General features: G+C 32.3%; 1 protein-coding gene across 8 annotated transcripts in view; it reads right to left on the reverse strand.

Annotated features, from left to right (window-relative positions):
* The window catches only part of LOC125063785 (poly(rC)-binding protein 3), a 114,920-nt gene that overhangs the window by 31,257 nt on the left and 61,671 nt on the right, over positions 1-21,992 (reverse strand). For all 8 annotated transcript variants that reach the window (XM_047670422.1, XM_047670423.1, XM_047670418.1 and 5 more), the window contains one exon: positions 7,569-7,592. The gene's annotated coding sequence lies outside the window, so the exon portion shown is untranslated. The remainder of the gene's footprint in view (positions 1-7,568; positions 7,593-21,992) is intronic.

A 21,992-nucleotide genomic window follows, 5' to 3' on the forward strand; every position in this document is an offset into this window, starting at 1 on the left:
TGTATTATTTTGCTACGAACCTACGGCGTAGCACACCAGGTACTATACTGCTCTGTTAAACCGTGCATGCCGTAGCCAAGACAAGTTTAGTGGTTAGCGGATATTTAACACATTCGAATGTTGTTAAAAAAACATGTTCAGCCAGGGTTTTTAAGCACGACCTTAGGTTTAAGAATCACTTAATAAATTTAATTCTCTCCACATGGAATAAATTAGATAGATACGCAATCAACTAGTGCCTTCGATAAGACGTACTTGGCGCTCGTTTGGAGAGCCTCTTGCCCAAACCCATTCAGTTTCGTAAGTATTTGCCCAATAATTGCGAGTTGTCAGCTACGCCCCTGGAATAAATATCCGCTCTCCCCGTGAGGAATTTACGATACGCAGAAATCTCAAAGCATTTTTATATTGGACAAAAACATGACTTATTGTTTTATTAACGAAATTCTGGGACCACTGTTTGTTTAGGTATCATGTTATTTATGTACATTAATATCAAAGGGTAGAAAAATGTCTCCTTACATATATATGAAAGCGATGTATATTTAAAAAAATACACATTTTTACATTTTATAGTATCTATCACAAAACATATTTAGTAAAATGCAAATGAAGTTAAAGTAAAAACAATTTTCACCAAATTTATTGCCTATCGTTAACTTTATTAAGAATGCCAAATTGTGTGCTACAATAAGTTTTAAACGAAGTCAGCTTTAGATTAAATTAGTTTTGAGAACAATACAACGGTAAAGGCTCCAGCGTTGGTTTTGATTGCCTGGCGCTCATGTTTATTTATCGAATCGCTTACAGGCGCTTACAGTAATTATCTGTAAACTGGGATAATATTGGTCTCTTTGGAGCTTTGGCAGGCCTAGCGAAATTTTAAGATTAAAGGTTTATTGTTAGGATGTAAGATATAATAATAATAATAATAATAAAGCCCGTTTTATTTCCAATCATGACAATAACAAATTATATTACACAGCTTAGATTATTTTACTTTTGGGACGAAGTTCCTTATCGCGCGTTGTGAAAGGGGGCTAGACGGAATAAATTCTTACGAAAAGTTGTCACGACACTTTTTTGCTATTTGCTATTGTAATACACCGGTTCTCGTCCGATCACCGAAGTTAAGCAACGTCGGGCGAGGTCAGTACTTGGATGGGTGACCGCCTGGGAACACCTCGTGATGTTGGCTTTTTTTTTTCGTCGTAAGATTGGTGTCAAGAAAATCTATCATACTGTTATGATACAAATTAACATATAAATTAATCGATAGGAATTTCGTTCCATCCGGGTGTCCCTTGACACCTCTAAAGTTTTTTTATACATTTTTTTCTTCTTTTGCTTGTTATCCTATATCCTAGCTTCCTTCGGAACCCGTTCACGGGTTTAGGCCTCCTCCAGCTTTTTCCAACTGACTCTGTCTATGGCTCTCTTTCTCCATTCGTTTCCTGCTACCGTTTCTATTTCTTCTATTCACCTTTTTTGGGCGACCTCTTCTCCTTCTTCCTCTTGGTCCTTTCTATACAGTTGTCTTTAAGGTCCAACTATTACCTGTGTATATATAATCTATAATCACTCACATTTATGTAAGATATAATCACCAAAAATCATATCGAACATATTATCTATATTAAGTACAGTGAGTATGGTATCTGTTTCGTGATATTTGTAATATACGAAATATGTTGAGGTCATGTATAAACAGGTATTAATAGCGTGAATATTAATAAATATCTAATGGTTCTCTAAAGGTTCCAACCCACGTCTTACGGTACAGAATCGCTGCTGGTACATAGTCTCATATTAAGTTTAAAATATATCTAAAATAGACGTCCAGATACAGTTCCATAATATCTATAGAATAGATACTATGTTCTGTGGTTATCGATAGTGTGAACACCTAACAACAGTGACAAGCATTTCCGTAAGTCTCCTAACAAAGGCAACGCAACACTGCTATCACATTACGAACGACATTCTATATGATTTGTATAGGCTTCCTGATGGGTGGATACTATCTGTATTGATATTGTTGCGATGAGAGACAGCATCCGCGGTGGTACATTTATCACGCTAATATAACAATGACAAAGATGTTATTGAATACGAATACCCTTTGTGTCAGCATGTATAGATAGATAGACATATGAATACATATTTAAACACCCAAGACCTAAGCACAACACCAAATGCTCATCACATCTATGTTCGTCTCAGCCGGGGATCGAACCCGGGACCCATGGATTCGCAGTCACCCCTGACTAACTAGACCAATGAGTCGTCAAATTTACTCTATTACCAGAAGAAAGTTTAAATATCTTTAAATTGAAACGACGAACTTAATATTTTTTAATCTAATGTATGAATGAATACACATACACTTTAGTTAAAGGAAATGTGGGCTCTTAAAAATAACGTCAACATGACAAATAATTGCTACTTAATAACATCAGTGACTATTACTTCGTCGTCAACAAATTAATAACTATAGAATAAAACAAATAAAGAGATACTTTGATACACTATAGATTCGGAGATAGGACTCGGGGTACATGATAATCGATGCCAACGTCTTCCTCAACAGGAATCAAAGCAGTTGATTGAAAATATATTACACATTCAACGAATAGGGCAGCACAAAGCTTGCTAAGTGAAATTGTTGCAAAAGTTCAAATACAAAACTTTTCTCATAGCAGCAAATACAAGTTTGTAATTATTTGATGGATGAAGTAGCATTTTAATTGAAACATAATAGCTGAATATTTTGTCATGACCTGAAAACATCAGTACTGAAATAATACAACTTTGTATTTTAGCCCGTTTTTAAGGTTTTATTTGCAAACGAGAAACATTTAATTGTTTCATTGGCTATTGTTATTATGAGTTACCACGAAAATTTACCGCCATGTAATTGTGTAAAAATATATATTAGGGTTTAAATTTCTTCTTCTGCTTTCATTCTATAGGATCGTGTATATTTGTATGATCTATAGATCAGCATTATTATTACTATGTCCCAACCAAGAGTAACGCTGGGATTTGAAATCAGTATTTATGAGCTATACAAATATCTTATTTAGAAAGTTAGTGGTTAAAATGCACTTAATACTCTATATACTTTATTTTCAAGGCTCTTCGGGTTTTTAATACTTCAAAATTTTACCAAGGAATCAATATCAAATTAAGTGTATCGATTCTAACTGTACAACTTCTAAGGTGTCATATAAAATCAGTACGGATAGAATTCTTCAGAAGCGTTCATTACTTTTATCTAATTTAGCGGAAAATCAAATCTTTCAATAGGATTATCCCGGGACCGGTCGAGTCCGTGTCACGCGCCGCCTTCATATCCTATATAAATTATATATAAGTTTATATGTTTCTCATAATTTCCTTCTATTTTTCTAAGTGGAAAAGTTTAGTTACTTTTACTTTTGCCACCCACAAAGAACCGAAAGAACGTTTATTTGAAATATGACTTAAAGATTAAATACTTTAGGGATATGAAACTTATTGATCACTAGCTGGCCTGGCGAACATCGTACCGCCTAACAGTCGATTCTTTATTTGTTTAAAATACTTATTCTGCTATTCGGGACACCGGTCTAGCTAGTAAGATAAAAAAAGAAAATTGATAAGACAACAAATACATTATGTCAAAAAATAAAAATTTACCTTCCCGGAACCCCTCCACTAACACTTGAACTTTATGCTATGGTATTAAAGTTCAAATTCACTTTTAAGTATTATTACGAATATTTTGTATGGGAATATAGAAAAGTGTTGTTTTTAGACTGATTCACTCAATTTTATTTTAATTTTTCTCCGTAAGAACCATCTTCGTACTTCAAGGTATATTATAAAAAAAAATCAGACAAATCGGTCAAACCGTTTTCATGTTATGTCGTGACAACGGAAAACGGGTTTCATTTTTATATATATAGACTAACTGATATTATAAATAAAGTATATACACTCATTATGTTATTAGGTTAGTCAGTGTTATTATATATCATCATAGATAAGTGTTTTAGTTAAAAGTGTAATAAGACTTACTTCTAGGAATAATTAAATTTTGATACTTTGCATAAGTGATTCAGCTATTACGAAATGTACTGAGTTATTCAAGGGTTGTATTGGAAATGTTTAATGGCGTGAAACCTTTTGTTTTCAATTACATTAAAGGATCAGAGCAATAAATACCTTACATTAAGCGGATTCAAAAATACACGAGATAAGGGTCACCTCATAAATATTTTAACGTGGCAAAAACCGTAAACATAATGTCTCTGGGTTAACAAAAATATTCTTTGTCTTCCATTTACACACCCATTATGCGACATTAATATTATTTTCCATATCAAATTTTGCGAAACCAATTTTGTATTGATAATTTCAAATCCTTAAATGATTTATTCTAATGTATATCGCGCTTGATTTGAGAACAGCCCTGCGATTCTGTCTCACTTCACGAACTCACACAGCGGTTTTCGCATCGGCGGTCGCTCTCAAATCAGTCGTGAAGCAGTCATTTTATGATTTGGCATTCTGATAAACAATAAACTACAAGCTCCCACCTTTTCACTGGTTGTTTTTATATAGAGGAAGAGCCATATTAAAATGTAATCTACCAATTTTTTATTTTCTAATAGCCATAAGTGACGCATTAGCCCTAACTCCGTGTGCGTAAAAGTAGAACTGAGCATCAATGTTGCACGTTCCATGAAAAACACTGAAAAGTAAATGAAACCAGGTAGATTATAAATCTTGGAGTCTAGGGAAATCTTGCTTAAGCTGTACCGCACAATGACGAGCGTGTATAAAATTTTAACTATTCTTTTTTAAATTCACCCTCCACTGCCGACTTCTGAATGAGAATATTCAATCAAATTGAGAGATGTGTTAAAATTTAGGATTTTTAAACCATAGGTATTTTGATACGCGAAATAGAACTAATTTGAGTGTACGACCAACCAGGCTCCAAAAGATAAACCAATCCTTATATGGAAATTGTATTCGTTTTTACAACAAACTCCCAAGCGAAATTAGAGAATTATCACTAAATAAATTCAAAGCCCTCATTAAAAAATTAATTAAATAATAGCAGTATTTTAAAGGATATACGAGATTTTTAAATTTAATTAAACATCACAACAACCGTTAAACAATATCCAGCTAATTAAGTTTTTGATGTTAGGAATAAACAAAACGTGTTCCTAACTTCACTAAGAGTTATTTTTTTCGTGTTGCGATCATTCCATCAAAATAAATAACTTATTTTACCAAAAGCAAGTTTCAATAAAGCCTCATAGACACAAAGAAGCGTCGAAAGTTCGGAATAACTTCCGGCAAGATTTCCGAGGGTTAATCATCTTTATCAAAAGGTAAAATCACAAAAAGCTCGTAATTTCCGTGATATTTGTCTGTGGTTGAAATCTAAAAGCGAGCTTAACAAACTTGTCGCTTAACATTAATTTACTTTATGACATAAATCTCTAAAATAAAGTAGCGTTATTTTATGAAATATACTTAACGGCGCTCCCCGGTAAGCGATATTTAAAACAAAAATAATAATTCTTCGAACTCAACAAATATAAAACTTATTTTATATTGATACATAATCTTTATGCATCGTGAGTGGCTGACGTCATCCAATTTTAACTCAACACAGCACTCACCTTCAATTCAGGCTTGAATATGGATAAGCCGTACTATGTATTTGCTACGGAAGCATTATCTTCGTACTAGTTTTACATTAAGATTTTATTGGATTCTATCCATGACTGTGGCTTCTAACTAAATGCGTACAAATATTTACAAAAAGTAAGAAATATTTTTATAAAAAGAGAACTAAGTTAGATTAGTGAAAATAATCAAAGGTCGTCTTATAGATTGCTTTATATAAAAAAGGATGGTTACCTATTTAACTTAATTAATAATATACATCGTTATAACAAAATGTTTCATAAATGTTCAATTGATTTTGTTTTAAAATCTGCTAAATATTCGGGAAAAATATAAATTAATCTCCTATGAATATCCGTTACATCGTTATTTTTACGCCAATTACACCAGATGTGCGGTTGTTTGGATTGCATGGAAATTTTAATTTCGATGTTATTCACGCAAGCAAAAAATTAATCCATTCAAACGTAGACGAAATTGTAAAAATGTTCCCCCATCGACTTGTTTTAATTGAGTTTATGTACCTAATCATACAATGGGATATACGGTAACGGATAATACATTGTTTTTTGTCACGTAGAAGCTTCGGGATATTGATATTTTTATTTACTACACCCCATCGTTGATATATATAGTAAACCCCGCGCGAAATTAACAATACTAGTGAAATTATTGTATAATTACTTCAAAGAATACATGAGAGATTTATAATCAAGGTATTAATGTCCTCAACGTACAAACAGGAAGCATTAAGCTTACAAACTTGCAAAGCTTATCATTAGGTATTAACATTGTCTTTAGTTTCAAACATTCTCTCGAGAAATTTACAGGATTCTCCTGGGACCTGTAGGTATATTTTGATAGAAATAATTTAACAATATTAAATTTTCATATGTAATACTGTCGTCGTCATGACAACTATATTAATTGTTTGCAACGAACCTATCGGGAAATACCCGATAATTTTGAAGCTCGAGTGGTATTCGGGGGATTATTTTTCCGACCCAAATGTCGGCCAATAGAATTGCACCATGAGACGAAATGTACAGTTAACAAATAAGAATTTCATAATGAATAAAACAACTACTTAATACTTTTCTTGAAGCAACGACCAGAGAAAATTTTCACAAAAAATTTTCAGTATAATACCATGTAGGTTGTACCACGTGACGTCGAATGGTGCAATTCTATTGGCCGATATTTGGGTCGGAAAAATAATCATTGATATTTTGTGAATACATCTTATGTAATTACAGTCAAATAAGACCTCAATTAAATATAAATATATTAGTTAATTATTTTATAAATACCAAATGACATTACTGTTTTGTAATAAATTATAAAGAATCTCAGTTATCAATAATTGTAATTAAATAATCATTTAATTACCTGTTTGTTATTGAATTTATTACAAACAAACGCGGCCATAAACGTTGTAACATATTATTAGAACATTTCACTAAAAAATGCGTTTTGTATAAATTGATATACTGTATATAAGGTCTGCATTTTAAAGTCAACATTGTCAAGAGATATAAGTACTTATAGTGTTGTTTAGTGCTGCTATGTGCATTAAGTTTGGCCATTGCAAACTTCTCACTTCATGTTTTACGTTCGCTTCTAACGAGTACACACAAAGTTCATTTGGACTAATCTAGATTTACAATAGCTAACACCTATTTTAGTATAACGGATAACTAACAGTTTTAAGTTTTAATTAATGTAGTACCTAACTGGGTCTCGTTTTACTTGTGGTAAAGTTTCATCCTAAATATTAAATTAGTATTAGCCAATAATAAACCAAGATGGTATTTAGTTTATAAATGTATTTAGTTATTTACTTAAGTTATATTATGATTATATTTATTGATTCTCACCTTTTCCTCAGCCAATGAGATTATCTGCAACAAAAAACTCAGTTTAGATAAGATTACAAGTTTATAATAAAAGCAGGTACATTTTATACGTTTCAATATCATATAAAAATATTCTGTTATCCGAAAACCTCAGTGCCTCAGCACCCACCAATTATTCTAAAATTCGTTAATTTCCTTCCTAAAAATGCCAATGCATTACTCATTTATTAGTACATATCAGAATCAGCTCAACAGATAGTGTCTTACTTATATTGACGCTACAACACAATATAAAAAATTTATAATTTTAGTTTATTGAAATAGAATACCTTAGTTTTACTACAGAAAATAACCGTAAAATCTTTTAGTCGGTATCTAGGTACAATCAAAAGTTTGGCAAATCGCCCGAAAACGTAAACGAATAGGTAAGTCTTAGCTGTTCAAAACCTGGAATCTGAAGTAAAATAGATGTTTTGGGTGCATCTAGGACTGATTGCGAGATTTATTTACTAGTCTCCGCTGTAAATTCATTCTATAAATAGTCTGAATGTGGTTACGGGTCTACTAGTAAATTCTAGTTACAATTAATTAAACGTTTAATATAAATATTAATTATTTTATTGAGAAGTATCTATAATTATCCGTACCTCTTTACCAGTCAAGTTACCTGTCAGTAAGGCGACTGGTAAAGAGGTGGCATTTTTTAATTGAGCAGCGTGCAATCCAGTGTTAGTAATAGCTATATCTAATCTTTCTCTCAAAAGGTCTCCTTTTTAGTCGAATAGTAAATTCTCTTTGGTAACGTTTGGATGACTATTTAGTCTCAGATTGATGTTATGGAGTTTTATTAGACTACAGTGGAAAAATCTGGAGGAGGCCTATTTCGGAAGACAAGCAAACACCGAGGAAGATTGAGTAGATTTATTATAATATTAATATCAAAAAATGTATATTCATAAGATTACTTATTAGGTGTACGAACTTCATTCAATCATTCATATGGAGTTTTATTATCTCTTCCGTAACAGTTGAACCAGATCATTGTCAGTTAATTATTTTTATAATAAAATAGTATTTACTTTGTTTACCATTACATCACCTACACCACTAATATAAGATAAATATCCCGTATGGATAGGGTAGAAAATTGTAATACGATGTTTTAGGTTGTAACATTTATTTCACAGAAAACTTCTAATTCCGATACTTGAAGTGAGGTGTGTAATCTGTGGTTCTTCTTTCTGTCGATCCACCGTCCTAAGTAAACCACTCTTTGACAAGTGTTTACAAACAGACCAATAGGCTGACAGAGATTTCTTCGGTAAATTGCGTTTGCTCGGCAAGTCCGCAAATAAGCCTATTTATGTTGTTATTTACTTGTACAATTACGAATTATATATAAAGTATATTTTTTTATAAACCAAACAAGAAAAGTGTATATAAAATATTATAAGGTTTGTTAACTGTTCTATAACAATATAAGCAGTGTTGGCCTAGTCTTCAGCTTGCGACTCTCATCCCCGAGGTCGTAAGTTCGATCCCCGGCTGTGCACTAATGGATTTTCTTTATATGTGCGCATTTAACATTCGCTCTAACGGTGAAGGAAAACATCGTGAGGGAACCGGTTTGCTTTAGATCCAAAAAGTCGACGGCGTGTGTCAGGCACAGGAGGCCTGCTTGCGTATTAGATTGGCAAATGATCATGACACAGATACATAAATCTGAAGTTCAGACCTGAAAAGGTTGTAGCGCCACTGATTTTATTAATTCTATAACAGGACATATGTGTGGTCAGAACATAGAATAAAAAAGGGATATTCTAATTTCGAAGTGACGGGAAATAAGGATAAAACTTTTAACAGTTATATTGAGTCTTTTAGCAATAGTAATAAATTTTTCACTGTACAATTTTTAAATCTACTTCTTGTTGAGTCAGCTAGTACCGAACCTCGAATAATTTTGATGTAGTTTCTTATCACTGTGGGATAAAAAAATCGTTGAAGCTGGGATCGCAATCGCTATGAGACTAACCGACGAAGTGGTCTCCCGCAGACCACAACCACTATACAGCGCAATCTAATGTAAATAATGTGATAAATTCATTGCGAGTATACTAAAAAATTGAAAAATAAACCCGTTTGATGATATTATAATTAAATGTTCAATTATTTTGTATCACTATCAACTACCGTTAACTTTAAACCTTTGATGGCTCTAAACAAATAATAGAAGCAAGGGATTGATGAATTTCCAGACCAAGCTAGTCCTAAGTAAACTTTCCGTGTAACCTCTAGCATTGGATAGGACGGATAGTTGGAAAATTAATCTTTTCACGTTTAAAAACCTTTAAAACAGTTTTACTAGTTTCTTATAGAGAATGCTAATGCATTGAAGCGAAGTTTTATATTGTCTCTGGAATGAAGGTAATTGAATATTTTCCTTTTTATGATTAAGTATTTATTTCTGAAAAAAGCAGGATATCTATACTTGATGCGTTTGTTTTAAATAATAATTTTGTGTATGCAATGTAAAGAGTACTCATTTGTGTTGAAATTGTGAATTCAATTCTAGCTGAATAAATTCTTAATATTAAGAATAACTTTACGAGCGCAAATTGTGGTAATGTAAAATAAATACCATCAGAACAACTGAAACTCTATATTTTGTCTCGCAAGTAAATTCCTAGAAAATAATTGAATTTTAAAAAAGTTTGCTAACAAAAGCAATGTAAGTGAAAATGACGCGTACGAAATACGAAACAAGTTTAATAAAGCAAATCGTATTAACTGCGAACTAGTTAAGCCTTTTGTCACCACGTTTGACGTGAGAATAAAGTTTATCACGTATACAAACGTATTATCGGATTATATTTTCACAATTTAACGTAACTTTATTAGGTAGAAGAGCAGTGTTGGCCTAGTGGCTTCAGCGTGCGACACTCATCCTTGAGGTCGTAGGTTCGATCCCCGGCTGTGTACCAATGGACTTTCTTTCTATGTATTTAATATTCGCTCGAACGGTGAAGGAAAACATCGTGAGGAAACCGGCCTTAGACCCAAAAAGTCGACGGCGTGCGTCAGGCACAGGAGGCTGATCACCTGCTAACCTATTAATAAATGATCATGAAACAGATACAGAAATCTGAGGCCCAGACCTAAAAAGGTTGTAGCGCCACTCATTTATTTTATTGATTTATTAGGTGGAAATATGTTTATATACCAAAACTTTAAATTTAGGGTAATTACAATAATCATAATTTGATTTATTCTAAGCCATCCAGTAAATAAGTAAAACTAATGTATCAGTCCCGTGGTCAAAATTCACCTTCAAATATTTGAGTGTACACTATTTTCTCGGTCGCCATAAGAGACAGTTTTATTAGCGCACGTAGACAAATATGTTCATCGTTGCATTTTGAATGTGTGACCTCTGGATCGAAAGTCACGTTTAACTAGTAAAAACTATAAATTGAATGGTTTCGTAGGAGTATGACAAAAATATGAATAGCGCATTAACTAGTTCCTTACTTTATAAATCAAGTGTACCTCCTTATAATTTTTTATGAGCGTTATTTATTTTTGAAGAGTTGCAGTTTTGAGTTAAAATGACGCAATATAAACGCAGTACACCGGAGCGTAAATTACGGAAGCGTGGACGAGTTAAGTACCTCACTGCTGTAAAATATGTAAAAATAGTGCTCCGTCTACCTGTATTTAAACAGCTGCGGTAAAAAAATCACTATGTTTTGTACTGAAATATACATAGTGTTGAAGTCGATAAATCAGAAGTGTTGACTCTATGATACCAGTATGCCAAAGTGTATAACTATCAACTTTTGTTCGTAAAAAGCAGCAAACACCAAATACAATCCATATACTAGACTAGGTGTAGATGATGGTGTCACTTTAAATAGTTATATCGATCTCAATAACGAGTTTTTGTTCCCAAGGTTGCAATATCAGTGCTATGGATATTGACCGAACTACATCATCAAACTTGTATACAAAAACGGGATGAGAATCGCTCTCGCTATTGGAAGTTCCAGAAGAAGGGGCTCTGATCTAACGTTAGCGTCAATGTCTGTAGAATTAACCTAAAATTTATTTTTTTATAAAAAAATACAACGAACGAGTGATATGTTTTTTTATCTATACAGTATCAAATAAGATTTGTCATAAAACAAAACACTATCTATTCCTTAGGAGAAGTCATGAGTCCCATGATAACGACTTGGATACGACAATGTAAAACGACATGATAAGGGCTATAATTTTCATATGGTTCATTAGTGCCGAACATAACAACAAGCCGTTCGTTTGTAGAATACATTTTTGTTCTAATAAATTTCGTGTTATTAAAATAAGTATTACATATCTACGTAGTTGCGGCTCAAAGTCTCTTTCTTATTTATCACATATTGAGTAACTAATTTTATGAGTTCCATATCCGATGGTTATTTTGATGGACCCGATTGGGGTGTCTTTTGGTGTAGAATTTTCCTTGTGTATCTAATAAAGCTAGATGAATAGCTTGTTCAAGTGAAACATAAACAGAAAAATCAAAATAAATGGCATATGAACGTTAGGGAGAAAATACCCTTTTGAAATAAAATAAACCTTTCAATAAAACCGTTCGACTGATTTCGACGACAATGAAATTTTCTGGAAATGTTGAGCCGTGAACTTTACTTTTCATGAATGTAATATTGCTGAAACGGCTTTTTATTTAATGTAGCTTTACTAGAAATTAAAACGGGTCGTGGTTTTATTTTGGAATCACGGTTCAATCTGAGGCAGGATATAAATTTAAATTGGCGAGTTAAATTTAACTTTTAAGCTTTATATAACATGGTATACAGAAATAATCTTTTGCAATATCGAAAACTTTAATTAGCTTAATATTTAGAAATGTGGTAATGTTAACGTAAAATTGTAAACACCGTTAGATTGTAATCTATCTCGCGAGATTATAAACTGTCGAAAGATTGTGAACCTCAGCTTACTGCTTACAATTTAACGTATTATTATTCGGTAGATTGTACTACACTAACTTAGTTATCATTCAAACTTCTTTGGTCAATTACAGATTAATTTTACTTTCCAACAATTTCATATAACTACCGAATAATAATACGTTAAATTGTAAGCAGTTCGTTGAGGTTCACAATCTTTCGACAGTTTATAATCTCGCGAGATAGATTACAATCTAACGGTGTTTACAATTTTACGGTGACAGTAATAAATCGTATCTAATTTGGTTTTTAGCTTTTAAGCCAACTTTACTGATGTCGTAAGTTATAACGTCGTTATAAAAATCTCACTAGAAAACAAACTATAAAACCAAAGTTACTTCTGTACTTTAGAGTGGAGCATTGATAAAGTTTTACGGGAATTTTACTTCGAAACTCGCCGTAATAAATCGTGGCACATTCGCTCCGAGTGCAATTAAAGCTGCAGACATGAACTAGAATGGGTTTTCTTAAACAATAAACAGGGAAGAAAAATTCTAATTTCAATTGCAGAAATCACTCAGCGGGCGAGCTGTAATGCGCGAAGTAAAACCCTCAACCTTACCTGTGATGTATTAGACAGCATTAAACTATGTAATAGAGGTCGGTATTCTAGATAGTTTTATTTTTCAACGTGGTTTTGCTGCGAAAACTCGTAATTAACGTGGCTTTCACGAGGAACCGACCCCCGAGCTACCTCTTATGGGATTGTTAGGTTGACGTGCACAAAACTCCGGCCCTATTGTTATCAGAATAAAAAACTGGACGCCACGACTTCGTATGTATTCTGAAACAGGATTTTTAATTATTCGTAGACATTTGATAGTAATTTTCTAAGGTTTTTATTTACCTTACGTACCTTTACCTATTGGATTATTAACAAGATAAGAGGGAACACAGTTTAAATTTTATTTAACAAAATTTACAACACTTTTGACTGCCTAGTAAATAAAAGTACCGCTATAAAAGTATATGAAAATGAATTCAGTAATTTCCCTTAATGAATACAATTTATAAAAATCTAAATAAAAGTATTACGACAAAATTCAATGAAAAAAAGCTCAGCGAGATCTATTGCAACATAAAACTTTTCATAAAACCATAACGCAAAACATTCTTCAAGCAGCGAGGAGCAGGCTTTAATGAGGGCACGTACCTTTGCTTTATTCAGGGATTATATCATACCTTCATAGCCTTTAGGCTATTTATGTATGTATTTTATTAAAAAGTATTATGCTTACCTTATATTGCAAATTTAATTTACGCATAATAACCACTTAATGTAAAAATAATATTTTTAATTTATACCACCTCTATATAGAATGTATAGACGAAGCTTTTTGGGTCATTTAAAGATCCTCAAGCCTTACTTCTCATCAATTGTAAATAAGTATGATCGTAGTTGAATACGAATTATAACGTCACACATATTGTGAATGCAACAAATAGTTTCGTTAATAACTGAGAGAAACGTACTTGACAAAGAGAGTAATAAAGGAATATCCTTCCAGTTTCCATTGCATCTCATTCCTCATTTAACTGTTCACCAGGTGTACATTAAGCCCGTTGGATAGAGCGTTGTGGCTGTACCTAAATTGAATTTAAAAAATATTACAGTCCCGTGAACTGTTGGCTGCATTCCAAAAGACAATACGTATGAAGCAACCGTCTTGCATATTCATTTTAAGAAATGAATACTTACAAAGAAAAAGAAGTCGTATTTCATCTTATTATACAGATGTGCTGGTACAACCGTAGATAGTCTTTTGTTTTGTGTTGATTACTGTAGTCTATCGAAATTCTCTCAATCGGTAATCAAAGTCAAAAGTGTCTTAGTAACCTTAGCAGGAGTTTTCCAATATAGGCCAACAACTTGTCAAATAAATAGGAATCCTTGAGAGCTGTACGCGTGGCTAAACAATGTTAAATAAACTGAATTGTTGATGTTTTAGAAGTAAGCAAAACGCCCTTATTGCTAGAAACTTTTTACATTAGTCTGAGTCGAATCTGTTTATTTTGTACCGAACTTAATTTTCAACTACGTCGCGTAAGATTGAGGTTTTAAACTCTTTGCTGCTCGAATAATTTTAATAACAAAGCCGTATTGAAATTAGCCGAGGAACTTTTGTTCAAAGTGATTCTGATATAATTGCAGGTGTTTTATTGCTTTGATCAACAGGGGCTTTATTTCTAAACTATTTAATTACTAAAAGCAAAATTAAGTGTTCTTAATAAGTACTTTAAAATGTATTTAAAATATTGTTAGCAAATTCACAAACCAAAAAAGCAATCGTTGGTTGCAAACTCGATTAAGCTTGGAAATTGGTCACTGAAAAATAGGAAGTAGGTATCCAATGTCACAACGTAATGGGGTGGCAATATTTTCACATTCAATTTGGCGAAAAACCCGGCAGAGCACTTTGTTTAATGCCGCTAGAGATGTCGCCTGCGTCCCAACACCTGAATATAATTACTCAAACCATTAATGATTCTGTTTTATCATAGCTCCTTAAATTATGTTTTAGCACGTTTCAAATACACTATCTAGTTTGACTGAGATTTCCTACAAACGTTTTCTTAAATTATAGCAAAATACTAGGAACAATTTTTATGCAGCTATTTGAATTGATAATCTTAGTACCTATTTATCACAAAATTATTATAGAAAATATTGTATGGTAACTATTGTTTTTGTAAATAAAGTCTTGAGCCAAATTTTATTAAGTTGTTACATTATAATATTCGATTATTAGGGATTTTCAATTTCCAGAGGAAAGATTAATAAGATTTCTTGGACGGTTAGGGTGATAATGAGTTTGCAGGATAACAGTTTACCGAGATGAGCTTTTTGGGATTCCTCGCTTCATTTAGCTTCAGGTTATATTGATGGAATAAATTTTACGATGGCTATGTATTCAATTTGTACTTGATGGACAAAGTATAAAAAAAGGCTAATCTGATTTTATTTTAAATATTTATCTTCGTTTCACATTTGAAACATAAAATTATATAAACGTATATGTTTGTTGTTACTTGCTTTGAATGTATCTAAATCGACAAAATTAATTGAGAGATGAAATTGATAAAGTGTCATTAATTGGGCCGAGAATTCGTTGGGTAATTAAAATAAATTTATATTTATTCGAGCAGTATAACTTTTTTAACACGACATTCATCGAAGGAAGTCCCCTCCCCTATTCTTCCACTTGTCTTTAAATTAAACATTTTATTTAAATATCAACCTCAATCAACTTAGTGTGAAAGTAATAATTTAATGAAACAAGATCAATACATGTTTATCTTAATACTCCAGCCAATAATATAGTCGTAACATTTTCAATATATAATGAAAGGTTCTGGTTTTAAAATTCTCTTTGCCTTGAAATGTAGCTGTTAGCTAGAAGTCAGTGCTGACAAGATAAAACCCGCTGACATGCCACTTATAAGGGGCTTAACCCTAAATCATCACTCATTTCTATGCTTTATCAGTATAATCTAACGAATTGGCGGCTTTCTCGTATAAAGTGGGGAAAATTTATAGCTTTATTTTCTGAAATGGCTATGAATATTTAATAATTTAATTAACTTCTCAATACTGCTTTAATTGAATATGGCCGTGTATTCGTAGGGCAAATACAAAATGCGTCCTTTATTAATATTTAGATGTACAACCACACTTATCTACCTACACTGAATAAGCAATTGTTATTTAGTATATGAGTCATTGCTGAAAACAAAAGAGACTTAATAATAAAAGTGTTTTCTTTAATAATATCGACGTTTATTCCATACCCGTTCCGTAAATTTAAAGTACAGGCTACGTTTAACAAAAACAATCTATTATTATGCTCTAATATCAAGTCCCTGGCGTATAATTGGGTCAAACAATAAAATCGCCCTAATAAGAAGCTTTAAGCAGTTTTAATCACGGCACATTTTCGGGAAATTAATAAGACCGTTAATTTTCTCCTGAACGGGATTCTTACATAGTATAGCGAAGCTCTCAGCGCCACTTTATTTTATAATAATTATGAAACTGTTTAATTAAACTTGAGCTATGTTTTTGTCTTACATATTAATCATATATTTCAGACGTAACGAAGTTACGAAAATATACAAAGACTATTTTATATATTATTTATGAGGCACAATACAAACCATATATGAATTAAGAATATTAACTTTTAACGGAAAGTAGTTTTTTTTTATTTCGTTGTAAGAATAACAAGGTTAGTTAAAAACGGGTCTGATATGGTGCTAAAGAAAAGTGTCCGCGTCGTAGCAGTGCTACGGTTGTAACGAAATTATGAAGTTTATAAGTTAATAATGACTTTTGAATAAAACTACTACTCATTGAAATAAAACTATTTATTTCACCGTTTACTTCACATTTACAATGTTATTTTCAATCGTGGTCAGCAAAAGACGACGAATAGAAATTCATTTATATCCGTTAATGAATTCAAATCATGATATTATTAAATTAAACAGCCATTATGGCCATGCTACGCACAAGTACAATTTATATATCAACAGCCTTATATATCAATATCCTTTTAATAAGTAGACCTCAAAATTTGGTTCAAAGAAGAATAAACTGGCCTTATGTTTTTATTATACATGCTGTTGATTGCGTAAAGAAAAATAAATCTATTGTTGCATGGCCAGCGTCTGACCACACAAGCACAGCTTTGACCGACGTATACTCAACACCCCTCCTTTCCTATGTTATTTAAAAACAAATTTATTATGTTATCCTTTCTTTAGCATCACACATCGTAAAAAACAAAGTGCTGTAACCAAAAGCTCATCTAGCTAAATTGCCATCCGCTCGCTCATTACCGATTGAGCCAACCACGGGATCCGATATCCCGGCACGTGACTTGGGGAAATTGAAATCTCTATCGGTTAATCGAAATATTCAAAGAACGCTTCAAAATTGCATTTTAATTACACTGTAATTGAAATGCAATCAAATAATTTGTTAGTTGTAGATATTAGTGCTGTAATATCTACATTTTCATTAAATACCTATGTTACCTATATTATAAGTTTTTCTTCGCGAACTTCGTCTATAGCTGCTAATCCACTGAACACTATTATTATGAACTGCACGTTTGTTTATGTTAAAATACGGAAGATTATAATTATTCTCAAAAAGATTTTTAATGTAATTTATGATTAGATATATCAATCCTATTGATTTGAGCCCACCAAAAACTTGGGAAGATGAAATAAAAGGGATAGCGGGAAAAAACTGGAAAATTGTCGCAACAAATAGGGACAAATGGAAGAATCTGGAGGAGGCCTGCACTCCGTCAGAGGTCGAGTACTAGTGTAAAACTTAAAAGACATGGACTTACTGTAGTTATAGTGTACTCGAATAAAGGCATTTTTTTATATCAATCCAATACAAAATTTTATTAATATTTCTCTGTTGGATTTTAAATCGCCTTGAATAGTATTGTATGTATTTATTTTGCTGAAGGTTTTATGAAATGTATAAAATAAACCTCCCGATATTACCCTATTTCATATGCCTCATATATCGTTATGTTTAGAATAAATATTATTATTACGGTACAAAATTTACAGACCACCGATGGCACCCTCTTATTATGAACCAGCACGATTTGCTACTTGAACACGTTTACCGGCCACAATTTCTTAAGATCCTTTATTGCCTTTATTTTTTTCTATATTTATGGCTGGAAATTCCACGGAAAAATAAAAAGGTTTAACATTTTTAGCAACATGTACATGTAATAATTTTTTTTTAATTGGCGTTCGAAATTTGAATATTTTAAAGTAATTTAATCAGTGAAAAAGATTCAAACTTAACCTTACATTTTACATAATAAGTCAGCGATGGTAATTTTAATTTATAATTACTTTCTTATGTACACTAATTTGGAAATCTAAAATCATAACATAATCATCATTAGACGGCTTATTGGTCTAGTGGTTAGTACCCCTGACTGCGAATCCATGGGTCCCGGGTTCGATCCCCGGCTGAGACAAAACATCGATGTGATGAGCATTTGGTGTTGTGCTTAGGTCTTGGGTGTTTAAATATGTATTTATATGTCTAACTATCTATAATATGTATGTATATCCGTTGCCTAGTACCCATAACACAAGCTTCACCAGCTTAACATGGGACTAGGTCAATTGGTGTGAATTGTCCTATAAAAAAAAAATAAAAAAATAACAGTCACCTTTTAACGTACGTGAAACATATAAAAGACTATTTAATGTGAACCAATTAATTAATGTAAGTAGAGTGTTCTTTCACAAAGCCATTTCAAAATGATTTATTCAATGTTAACTGTTACAAACGTATCTCTCGCCGGCGAATCAAAATATTGCCGTGTGAGGCAGCCACGTGTGTGAAGTGAAACGATTATAAATTACTAACGAAGTTGAGCACGGTTTTCCTGCATGACATAAAGGTGTAAATGGAGGCAAATTCATCAATTTATATGCGAAACAGGCTGCCTTTGAGATAGCTTTGATGTTAGTACTCACAAAATTCTATTAGTTTTCTCAAAGCATTCGAGCGTATCAAGATTTGTAACGATAAAAGCACAGATCAAATTGAATTAAAAAATATTTATTAGTATCTATGTTTGATTACATTAGATGACACGCGACGATGGACTTATCAGTCGTATTGATACTGCATTGATGATATTTTACACTTACTGTTCTACTGTCACTGTCATTGTCATTAGCATAACCCCAAAAACAGTTTTTAGATTGATATGCCAAAGATATTTTTTATTAAAAATCACCTTATATGGGTTCCCTTTAGATATCTGCACTAGCGCTACAATATCATAGATCGGCCTTTTCTGGATTTTAGGTCGGCTTCCATAAGATTTAGGATAAAATAAATTCCAAAACCGGGGTTCAAACTTACGACCTGAGTGTACAGATTCGCAGGCTTAATCATTAGGCTAACACTGCTCTTACTTTGTATACAGTAGAAAGGATACATCGGTGGTCAACAAAAAACAACAGTTTAGAAGTCACTTGCTAACACTCTTAAATCAAAAGAAACAAATAATCTGAGACATTTTCTCTCCAGTAATTCTTCGTAATCGAATTTTCTCATCGCATTTACATCATGTTTTATTCGTATAACGTTTATGTCTTCATTATAAATTAATAGAACGATTTTTTTTAATAATAAAGACTTATTACGTGGTGAACGTTGAGGTTCATTAAAATCTCTTTTCACGTTGCTTGGGTTTAATTATCCGTTTTCTTTGTTCAATTCGGCCTCTTAACTGCATAGTTTGCTGTTTTATATCTTAATTTTAAAAGAATTCGACAAATGCGAATAGGAATTCACTTGAAAGCCATTTACTGAATGTTAACATCAAGTTTCAGTTGAGTTTAATTTGACTCTTTTTGTCACTTAAATGTCAATGTATAGAAAATAATTAGGCTACAGTTACGTGCAAATGTATACAGAACAAAGATTAAATGGTCTGTAAATTTGGCTAATCGTCGGCGTTCATAAATAGTGACAAGATATATAGCGATTTAGATAAACGGGATAGTTTCTAATACTTGTAACTCGTAACCTTATTGTTCTTGAATAGTAACGTAAATAAAAGGAACAAAAATACTATGAACTGTTAAAATATGTTGTATTTTAAATGTATGCATACAAAAAAGAATTTTGTATATAGATTTTGCTATTACATATAACTAAGTTTCATCTACGCGTAGGATAAAAGAATATCTCAGGCATGTTATTTTGTATGGAGCAAAGGGGATGTTCAACTAATGTTTTGTCGTACCACCCGCGTTGTCTTGGACAGTGCCAGAATCCTCGCGACAATCGCGGCCCGGCAATAGGCAGGTACTCGAATTTGTACGCTGTTTTTTTGAAGTACCCTGATTAGCTTATTGAAACTTTGTACTTATCTGATACTAATGAATTATGCATAATAGCGGAATTGCGAAATATAGCCTTAAAACATACAGCAACGGACTTCGAGGTTATGGGTGGAGGGATTTGACTTGCTGCCACTAAAATTATTCATAAATTAATGAATTAATTCTTATTGTAGTAGTATTACAAAAAAGTAAGTTTTTTAAGGATGACGACATTCCAGATTTCCCTCCAAAACCTTTTATGTTAAAATAATTTCAACCCCAAGTCCTCCGATGTATGGCGTCCAGATTAGCTACATAGTAACGGGCAAGTGAAATCAGGTAAGCCCGAGACAAAACACTATCTTCACGTTAAATCAAAAGCACATTTTTAAAGCATACCAAGTGGACAGAAGCCAGTACTGTGTGTATTGTATAATATATTATTAAGAAAACTTTTATGTACAAGTCTAAAAGCCTGACGTCCTGGGAACAATGCGACGTTTGAATAGTTCTACAAACAAGTTTGCGACGTCCCTGTTGCATTGTTTATGTCCTAACTATAATATAAAATATGAGAAGGTTATCTTTTTTTAAGATTGATGATGGAACTCAATAAATCTTGCTTACCTTACTAAAATAAGTAAATTTATTATAGAGTCATTGTCTAACAAAACGTGTAGCTGTATGTATGTAGTTCAGTGCAGTTTTGTGTGCGTAAAATATTTAGTTTTTTTTATTAAGGGGATAATTTTACAGCTGATGTTTCAACTAATTAATAACTGGAAATCATTGAAATGTGTTGATGCATAAGATCTTGTATTGTTTGTTGATTGTCACATTTTATTCTATTGTTTGTGCCAAAAAGTTCATATTGTAATAAAAAAAAACTATACAAAATTCATTATGTCAAAAATGTCAGCAACAACAACATTTTTATGTATGTATAAAATAAGCAAATGTGGTGAACATCTTTAAGATATTACTTTGATAATTATAAAAAAAAATATTTGCCCCGGGCCGGGCGTAGCTGAGTTATTTCGACAATAATTGAAAATAAAGCCTCTATAAACTGTTAACTTTATGTACATTGAATTGTACCAACGATAGCTTTACAAAGCTTTGAACACTCCATTGTCGCGTCTAAATCCGTCTGGTATAAGTTATATAGCAACATTGAGGTGTCGCCTATCTCAATGACTTCCTATGTCATTCTCCGGTTCTTGTCTCATTCGAGTGAAACAAGGCGTTTATTCTGAAATGTAATCTGAAATTCGAAATTTGAATAAACGATTTCATCGAACCAATTTATTTTTAGGAAATTACTCTATATATTAAGGTAGATTAAAAAGTAACATTTTATCATATTTCTATGCAAACATGGTAACAGCTAATTACAAAAAAATATTGGTATTTCTTCAAAGAAAATATTATAGGAATAATCAAAGTATGCCTTATGTTACCGGTAAATCTTGACAGTATAATATATTTTCGTTACTTCTGAATCATTCGTTTGGTAATTTTGTTCTAGATTTCACCTATTTGACAT

Source organism: Pieris napi, chromosome 3, assembly GCF_905475465.1.
Source record: "Pieris napi chromosome 3, ilPieNapi1.2, whole genome shotgun sequence".
Classification (NCBI taxonomy): domain Eukaryota; kingdom Metazoa; phylum Arthropoda; class Insecta; order Lepidoptera; family Pieridae; genus Pieris; species Pieris napi.